The following is an 8,213-nucleotide window of genomic DNA, read 5'->3' as shown; positions in this document are numbered from 1 at the left end:
GACCACCCTGCTTTTTATCCATGTGGGGCGCTGTGCTCACGGTGCCCCGTGGTTACGCTTGGAGCAGGAATGCTACGTGCCGCCCAGTGTAAAAGTAAGTGCTGGGACACGGCCTCATACAGGTTGCTGCACAGCCTCACTGGCTCTGCTGCTACACCGTATGTAAGTCACTACAGTGGCCAGGGTCTGATAAATTCTCGGTGCTACTCAGTATCACTGCCACTGTCGCCGGGGGGGAGGGCGCATGTTATATATGCCCGCCGGCCGCCACTATGTATCACTGGCATGGCAGGGGAGCAGAAGTTCCTGCCTTGCCTTCTTTAATGCTTCTTCATGATGGGGAGGAAAGCTACAGTAGAGCGATCTGAAAAGGAAAAGAAGACGAGGTCCTGTGTGTTTGCTACGGAGTATTTAACAGACATGCTACTCAGAATATAAACTGCCCACAAGTGGAAAGGGCTTATCTACACAGGGAAATTATTGCAAAATAAGCTAGAGCAGTGGTTCTGTGGATACACAGAAGTCTTCCAGGGTGTGTCTCTACTTATCTACATCAGTGTTTCTCAACCTGGGGGGGGGGGGGTGTCGATGGATGGATTTAGGGGGGCTGTAAGCAAGGCAATTGCCTGGCACCCCACACCGCAGGGAGGGAGGCCTGTGAAGCTGAGTTATATGATTCAGCCCCAGGCAGTGGATCTCCGGCTTCAGACTTCTGAAAGGGATACAATGGTAGGGAAAGGTTGAGATTAGAACCATTGAGCTACAGTGTGAATTTAAAATGCAGTAGCTATTCCATACTAACTCCCCATGTGGACATTTATTCTTAGGGCCCTACCAATATCACAGCCATGAAAAACGCGTCACTGGGAAATCTGGTCTTTTGTGTGCTTTTACCTTATACTATACAGATTTCACATGGGAGACCAGCATTTCTCAAACTGGGGGTCCTGACCCAAGAGGGAGTTGCAGGGGGGTCACAAGTTATTTTAGGGGGTCCAAGTATTGTCATCCTTACTTCTGCACTGCCTTCAAAGCTGGACAGACAGAGAGTGGCGGCTCTTGGCCAGGTGCCCAGCTCTGAAGGGAGCGCCCCACCAGCAGCAGCACAGGAGTAAGTGTGACAATATCATACCATGCCACCCTTACTTGTGCGCTGCTGCCTTCAGAGCTAGGCGGCAGGACGATGGCAGCTGCTGACTGAGGGTCCAGCTCTGCCAGCAACACTGCAGAAGTAAGGGTGGCAATACCATACCATGCCATCCTTACTTCTGTGCTGCTGCTGATAGCAGCTCTGCCTTCAGAGCTGGGCTCCTGTCCAGCAGCTACTGCTCTCCAGCTGCCTAGCTCTGAAGGCAGCGTCACCGTCAGCTGCAGTGCAGAAGTAAGGGTAGCAGTACCACAACCTCCACTACCATAATCTTGTGACCCCCCCAACTCTTTTTTCGGTAAGGACCCCTACAATTACAAGACTGTGAAATTTCAGATTTAAATAGCTGAAATCATGAAATTTACGATTTTTAAAATTTTTTTCATGACTGTGAAATTGACCAAAACGGACTGTGAATTTGGAAGGGCACTACTTATTCTACATTGTAGTAAGCTAGTACAGAATATCTATTCTAGGCTATTTCCCCACAAAGACAACCCCTTAGAACAGTGGTCCCCAAGCTGTGGAGCATGCCCCCCTAGGGGAGCATGGAGGAATGTACAGGGGGCAAGGCAGGGCCCAGGCAGCCCCCATGGGGGGCAGGGAGGGAGCACACCCAGCCCTACTCTGCTCCCAGCTACGCTCCAACTCCAGCTCCAGCTGAGGCCTCAGCTTCTGCTCCCGTCCACAGTTTGGCTCCTGGCTGCAGCTCCTGGCCCGGGCCAGCCCCATATGGGGCAGGGAGGGAGCATCACCCAGCTCCACTCTGGCCCCAGCCGAGGCCCTGGCTTTGGCCCCAACCACAGCCCAGCTCCTGGCAGCAGCTCCAGCTGCAGCTCCCATTGGAGTGGTGGAGATAATTACATTATAGTTAAAGAGGGGTGCATGTCATAAGTTTGGGGACCACTGCCTTAGGGCCCTGTCCTGAAGTCCTTATTCAGGCAAAACAACTTGATTACCTGTTGATCACTTGATGATTACCTGTTCTGTTCATTCCCTCTGAATCACCTGGAAGATAGGATACTGGGCTAGATGGACCTTTGGTCTGACCCAGTATGGCTGTTCTTATGTTCTTAAAACTCCTATTAAGTTCACATGAAGTACATTTATACAGCTCACAGTTGCAAGCCTCCCAGACTTGGTCGACACACTCATGCTTAGGCTCTGAAACGTAAGAATAGGAGTGGGTGTCAGAGCCCATGCTGCAACTTTAAAGAGCAGTCTTCACAGCTATTTTTAGAGTGGTAGCACTAGCCCCACAACCCCAAGTCTGTCAACCCAAGCTGGGAGGCTTCCAGCCATTGGCTATGTAGATGTACCCATGGAGACTCCAGAATTTGGCCCGATACTACTATGTGAGCAGCTTTTGAAAACCCCAGGTATCTAGCTAAGTTACTGATACACACTCTCCGCACACACATCATCATAGTATCTGAACACCTCACCATCTTTAATGTATTTATCCTCACAACATCCTTGTGAGGGAAGGTAGTACTATTATCCCCATTCTACAGTTTGGGAAATGAGGCACAGAGAAACTAAGTGACTTGACAAGATCACACAGGAAATCTGTGGCAGAGATTATGAGTGGGGTTGTATGGAGTCAGCTGAACACAGTATTCTCACTTCCAGAGGCAGCAGACATTCACTCACCTGCGTATGAGTTAATGCTACTTGAATAGGGGTCTTGCGTAGGCACTGGGGAACTGGGCAATGGTAACATGCACCCTTCAGGAACCGTGCTATCAGGGACCAGGTAGGTCGAGAATAGCAGCAAGTGACTCTAACCCTCTCCAGAACTGGGGGTCCTCATCCTGCCTCCATACCTTAGTCATCTTAAGCCTCCAAGGTCCTTTCTCTTGACAGGAAAGTTTGCAAAAAATTCTGTAAGGTCAAATACCTTTCTCTCTCTCAGCTCCAAGCCCCAGTGCCCCTTCTGCAGTTATTTCTATAGAGAGGTATATTTTGGTACTTCATATTTATTTTAAAAAAATAGACTGCTTTTCAAAGTTGAGGAGCACCCACCCATTAACTGCAGTGAGGTTTGTGGGTACTCAGCAGTTCTGAAAATCCAATCTTAAAGCTTCATTATTTACAACTATTACCATATTTCCCATGTTTGAGGAAAAGTAGCACGGAACATAGAATTTAATATAATTCCTACCACATGACAATGCATAGACAAAAAGAGCAAACACAAAGGGAACATTTGTTTCTCTCTGTGTTTTTCTAAAGAAATATCACCATATGCATGAGACCTGAATGTAACATACATATCTCAAAATAACATATTTTGGAGTTTTCTATGGCCCTCCTTACAGTGGTATGCATCTAAGTATTATGTGTTAAGTATTATTAAAACTGTGTGCCTCACATATAGAATCATAGAACTGGAAGGCACCTCGTGAGGTCATCTAGTCCAGTCCCCTGCACTCAAGGCAGGATTAAGTATTATCTAGACCATCCCTGCCAGATGTTTGTCCAACCTGCTCTTAAAAATCCCCAATGATGGAGATTCCACCACCTCCCTAGGCAATTTATTCCACTGCTTAACCACTCTGACAGGAAGTTTTTCCTAATGTCCAATCTAAACAACCCTTTCTGCAATTTAAGCCTATTGTTTCTTGTCCTATCCTCAGAGGTTAAGAAGAACAATTTTTCTCCCTCCTCTTGTACAACCTTTTATGTACTTGAAAATGGCTATCATGTCCCCTCTTGGTCTTCTCTTCTCCAGACTAAACAAACCCAGTTTTTTCAATCTTCCCTCATAGGTCATGTTTTCTAGACCTTTAATCATTTTCGTTGCTCTTTTCTGGACTTTCTCCAATTTGTCCACATCTTTTCTGAAATGTGGCGCCCGGAACTGGACATAATACTCCAGTTGAGGCCTAATCAGCATGGAATAGAGCGGAAGAATTACTTCTTGTGTCTTGCTTACAATACTCCTGCCAATACATCCCAGAATGATGTCTGCTTTTTTGCAACAGCGTTACACTGTTGACTCATAGTTAGCTTGTGATCTACTATGACCCCTAGATCCCTTTCCGCAGTACTCCTTCCTAGGCAGTCATTTCCCATTTTGTATGTGTGCAACTAATTGTTCCTTCCTAAGTGGAGTACTTTTCATTTGTCCTTACTGAATTTCATCCTATTTACTTTAGACCATTTCTCCAGTTTGTCCAGATCATTTTGAATTTTAATCCCATCTTCCAAAGCACTTGCAACTCCTCCCAGCTTGGTATGGTCTGCAAACTTTAAGTGTACTCTCTATTATCTAAAAAGAAAAGGAATACTAGTGGCACCTTAGAGACTAACAAATTTATTTGAGCATAAGCTTTTGTGAGCTACAGCTCACTTCATCGGAGCTGTAGCTCACAAAAGCTTATGCTCAAATAAATTTGTTAGTCTCTAAGGTGCCACTAGTACTCCTTTTCTTTTTGCGAATACAGACTAACATGGCTGCTACTCTGAAACATCTCTATTATCTAAATCATTTATGAAGATATTGAACAGATCCAGACCCAGAACCGATCCCTGCGGGACCCCACTCATTATGCCCTTCCAGCATGACTGTGAACCACTGATAACTACTCTCTGGGAATGATTTTCCAACCAGTTATGCACCCACCTTATAGTAGCTCCATCTAGGTTGTATTTCCCTAGTTTGTTTATGAGAAGGTCACGTGAGACAGTATCAAAAACCTTACTAAAGTCAAGATATATCACATCTACTGCTTCCCCACATCCACAAGGCTTGTTACCCTGTCAAAGAAAGCTATCAGGTTTGTTTGACATGATTTGTTCCTGACAAATCCATGCTGACGGTTATTTAACACCTTATTATCTTCTAGGTGTTTGCAAATTGATTGCTTAATTATTTGCTCCATTATCTTTCCAGGTACAGAAGTTAAGCTGACTTGTCTGAAATTCCCCGGTTTGTCCTTATTACCCTTTTTACAGATGGGCACTATATTTGCCCTTTTTCAGGGCATGTCCTACTTTCTTATTGTCCCTCCATTAAACTTCACTCTGAACCATTTAGTTATGTTGTTGCATTTAAGACTTAATATTTTACTAACGTTGATTTTTAGGCTATTGTAGGATATCTTTGGATTAAACTGTGGTTCCTATTTTCTGTAGTCATTTATAAATCATCAATGAACTGAAATGTAAAGAAAACATCAGTAAAAGTACTATTAATGTAAATCACTTTTTAACTAGTGGTACAATTAAGGATGCAAAAGTTTTTCAGTAATAATTCCATTTTCACTTACTCATAGTTTTCTTCAGCAGGGCTTAAATTCTCATAGGATATGTCTACACTGCAGCTGGGAGGTGAGAGTCCCAGGCTGGGTACACAGACTTGAACTAGCTCAGCTCAAGATAGCATACTAAAAATAGTAGTGTGGACATAGTGGAACGTATTCATATATAAGCTAAATTATGATTTAATTGGCATCACAGAGGCTTTGTGGGATAAGTCTCATGACTGGAATAATGGTATAGTGGGGGACAGCTCATTCAGTGAGGATGTGCAGAGGGAAAGAGAAGGTGGTGTTGCATTATACATCAAGAAGGCAGACCACCTGAAAGTCTTTGGGTAAAAATAAAAGGGGGGTGGTGGAAATAGGGATAACATCATGGTAGAGACTTGCTATAGACCACCAAATCAGGAAGAAGAGGTAGATGAGGCATTTCTAGAACAAACAACAAATATCCAAAACACAAGAGCTGGTAGTAATGGGGACTTTACCCAGACATCAGCTAAAAAAGTAACATAGCAAAACACAACACTGCCAATAAATTATTGGAATATATTGGGTCAACTTCTTGTTTCGGAAAGTGGAGGAAGTAACCTGTGGGACAGCCATTTTAGACTTGATTCTGATCAAGGAGGAATTGGTAGTGAATCTGAAGGTGGAGGGCAATTTGGGTGAACGTGATAATGAAATGATTGATTTAATGATTCCAAGGAAAGGAAGGAGTGAGATCAGGGGAATAAGGACAACAAACTTCAAAAAAGCAGACTTTAACAAACTTAGAACATTGGTAGGTAAGGTCTCATGGGAATAAAATTTAAGGGAAAAAGGACTTCAGGAGAGCTGGCAGTTTCTCAAGGAGACAGTATTAAAGGCACAAATGCAAACTATCTCAGTGTGAAGGAAAGATAGGAAGAATAGTAAGGAGCCAATATGATTCCATCAGGAGCATAAATTTATCTAGAACAAATCATGCCAAACCAACCTAATTTCCTTCTTTGACAGGGTTACTGGCCTAATGGATAGGGGGAAACAGTAGACCAGATAGATATTGATTTTAGTAAGGCTTTTGACACAGTCCCACATGACATTCTCCTAAGCAAACTAGAGAAATGTGGTCTAGATGAAATAACTACAAGTTGTGTGCACAACTGGTTGAAAAATCATACTCAAAAAGTATTTATCAACATATTGATGTTTGCTGTCAAACTGGGAAGGCATATCTAGTGGGGGTCCCACAGGGGTCTGTCCTGAGTCCAGTACTATTCAATATTTTCATTAATGACTTGGATAATGAAGTGGAGGAGAGTAAGCTTATAAAATTTGCAGATGACACCAAGCTGGGAAGGGTTGCAAGCACTTTGGAGGACAGGATTAGAATTCGAAATGATCTTGAAATATTGGGGAATTGCTCTGAATTCAACAAGATAACATTCAATAAAGACAAGTGCAAATTTCTTCACTTAGGAAGGCAAAATCAAATGCAAAACTAGAAAATAGGCAATAACTGGGTAGGTGGTAATACTGCTGAAAAGGATCTGGGGGTTACAGTGAATCACAAATAGAATATAAGTCAACAATGTAACGTTGTTGCAAAAAGGCTACTATTCTGGGGTGTATTAACAGAGATGTTGTATAAGAAACAGAAGGTAATTGTCCCACTCTTCTTGGCAGTGGGGAGGCCTCATCTGGAGTACTATGTCCAATTCTGGACATAACACTTTACAAAATATGTGGACAAATTGGAGAGAGTCCAGAGAAGAGCAAAAAAAATTATAAAAGGTTTACAAAACCAAAAGAAAACTGAGGAGGAACTTGATAAGTCTTCAAATATGTTAAGGGCTATTAATAAAGAGGACTATGATCAATTGGTTTACAAGTCCACTGAAGGTAGGACAAGAAGTAATTGGCTTAATCTGAAGCAAAAAAGATTTAGGTTAGATATGGGGGGGGGGAAGGGATTAAACTATAAGGACAGTTAAACTCTGCGATAGGCTTCCAAGGGATACTGTGGAATCGCCATCGTTAGAGGCTTTTAAAAACAGGTTGGACAAACACCTGTTAGGCACAGTCTAGGTTTACTTGGTCCTGCCTCAGTGCTGGGGGCTGGACTAGATAACCTCTCAAAGTCCCTTTCAGACATATGTTTCTATAATCATAAAGGCCTGATTGAAAGCCCACTGAGGTCAATTGAAAAACTCTAAGTGATTTCAATATACTTTGGATCAGATCTCAAACGTGGTTTCACAAGACTTTAATGGAATGCTTTCCTCCACTATAAAAAAAAAAAATCATTCCCACACGAACATACAAATAGATGAACTTTGACACTTGGGATGTAAATAGTGTTCACTTCAATATGATCATGACCAGGTTTGAATAATAATTTGAATGAATATTAATAAAGTTATATATGACTGAAATATCTCCACCACTGTGGGGAGTAGGTTTCAGCTGAAGAGCTCCATACAGGGGGAACCAAAGAATTATGCACACTCAAACACTTTGCAAAAAATAGTGCTTTGCCCTCAGTTTCTCTATCTGTAAAATGGGCATAATTATATTTATCTCCTTTGAAAAGTATATACTGATGAAAAGCATTATATAAAAAAATACACTGTGATATACTGATGAAAAGCATTATATAAGATCTAGAAATCATCATCATTAGCAGGACTAGGACAAAATCCTGGATGTGAAAACAACACCCATATTTTATTGTTGGGTCTTTCAACAATTTCTGTTGCATTCTGCCATATTCTGCAAATTCTTAAGTTTTAATGTTAGCTAAATTTCATGTTTGTTTT

The sequence above is a fragment of the Chelonia mydas genome, chromosome 19, assembly GCF_015237465.2.
Source record: "Chelonia mydas isolate rCheMyd1 chromosome 19, rCheMyd1.pri.v2, whole genome shotgun sequence".
NCBI lineage: Eukaryota > Metazoa > Chordata > Testudines > Cheloniidae > Chelonia > Chelonia mydas.
This window is presented reverse-complemented; position numbering follows the sequence as displayed.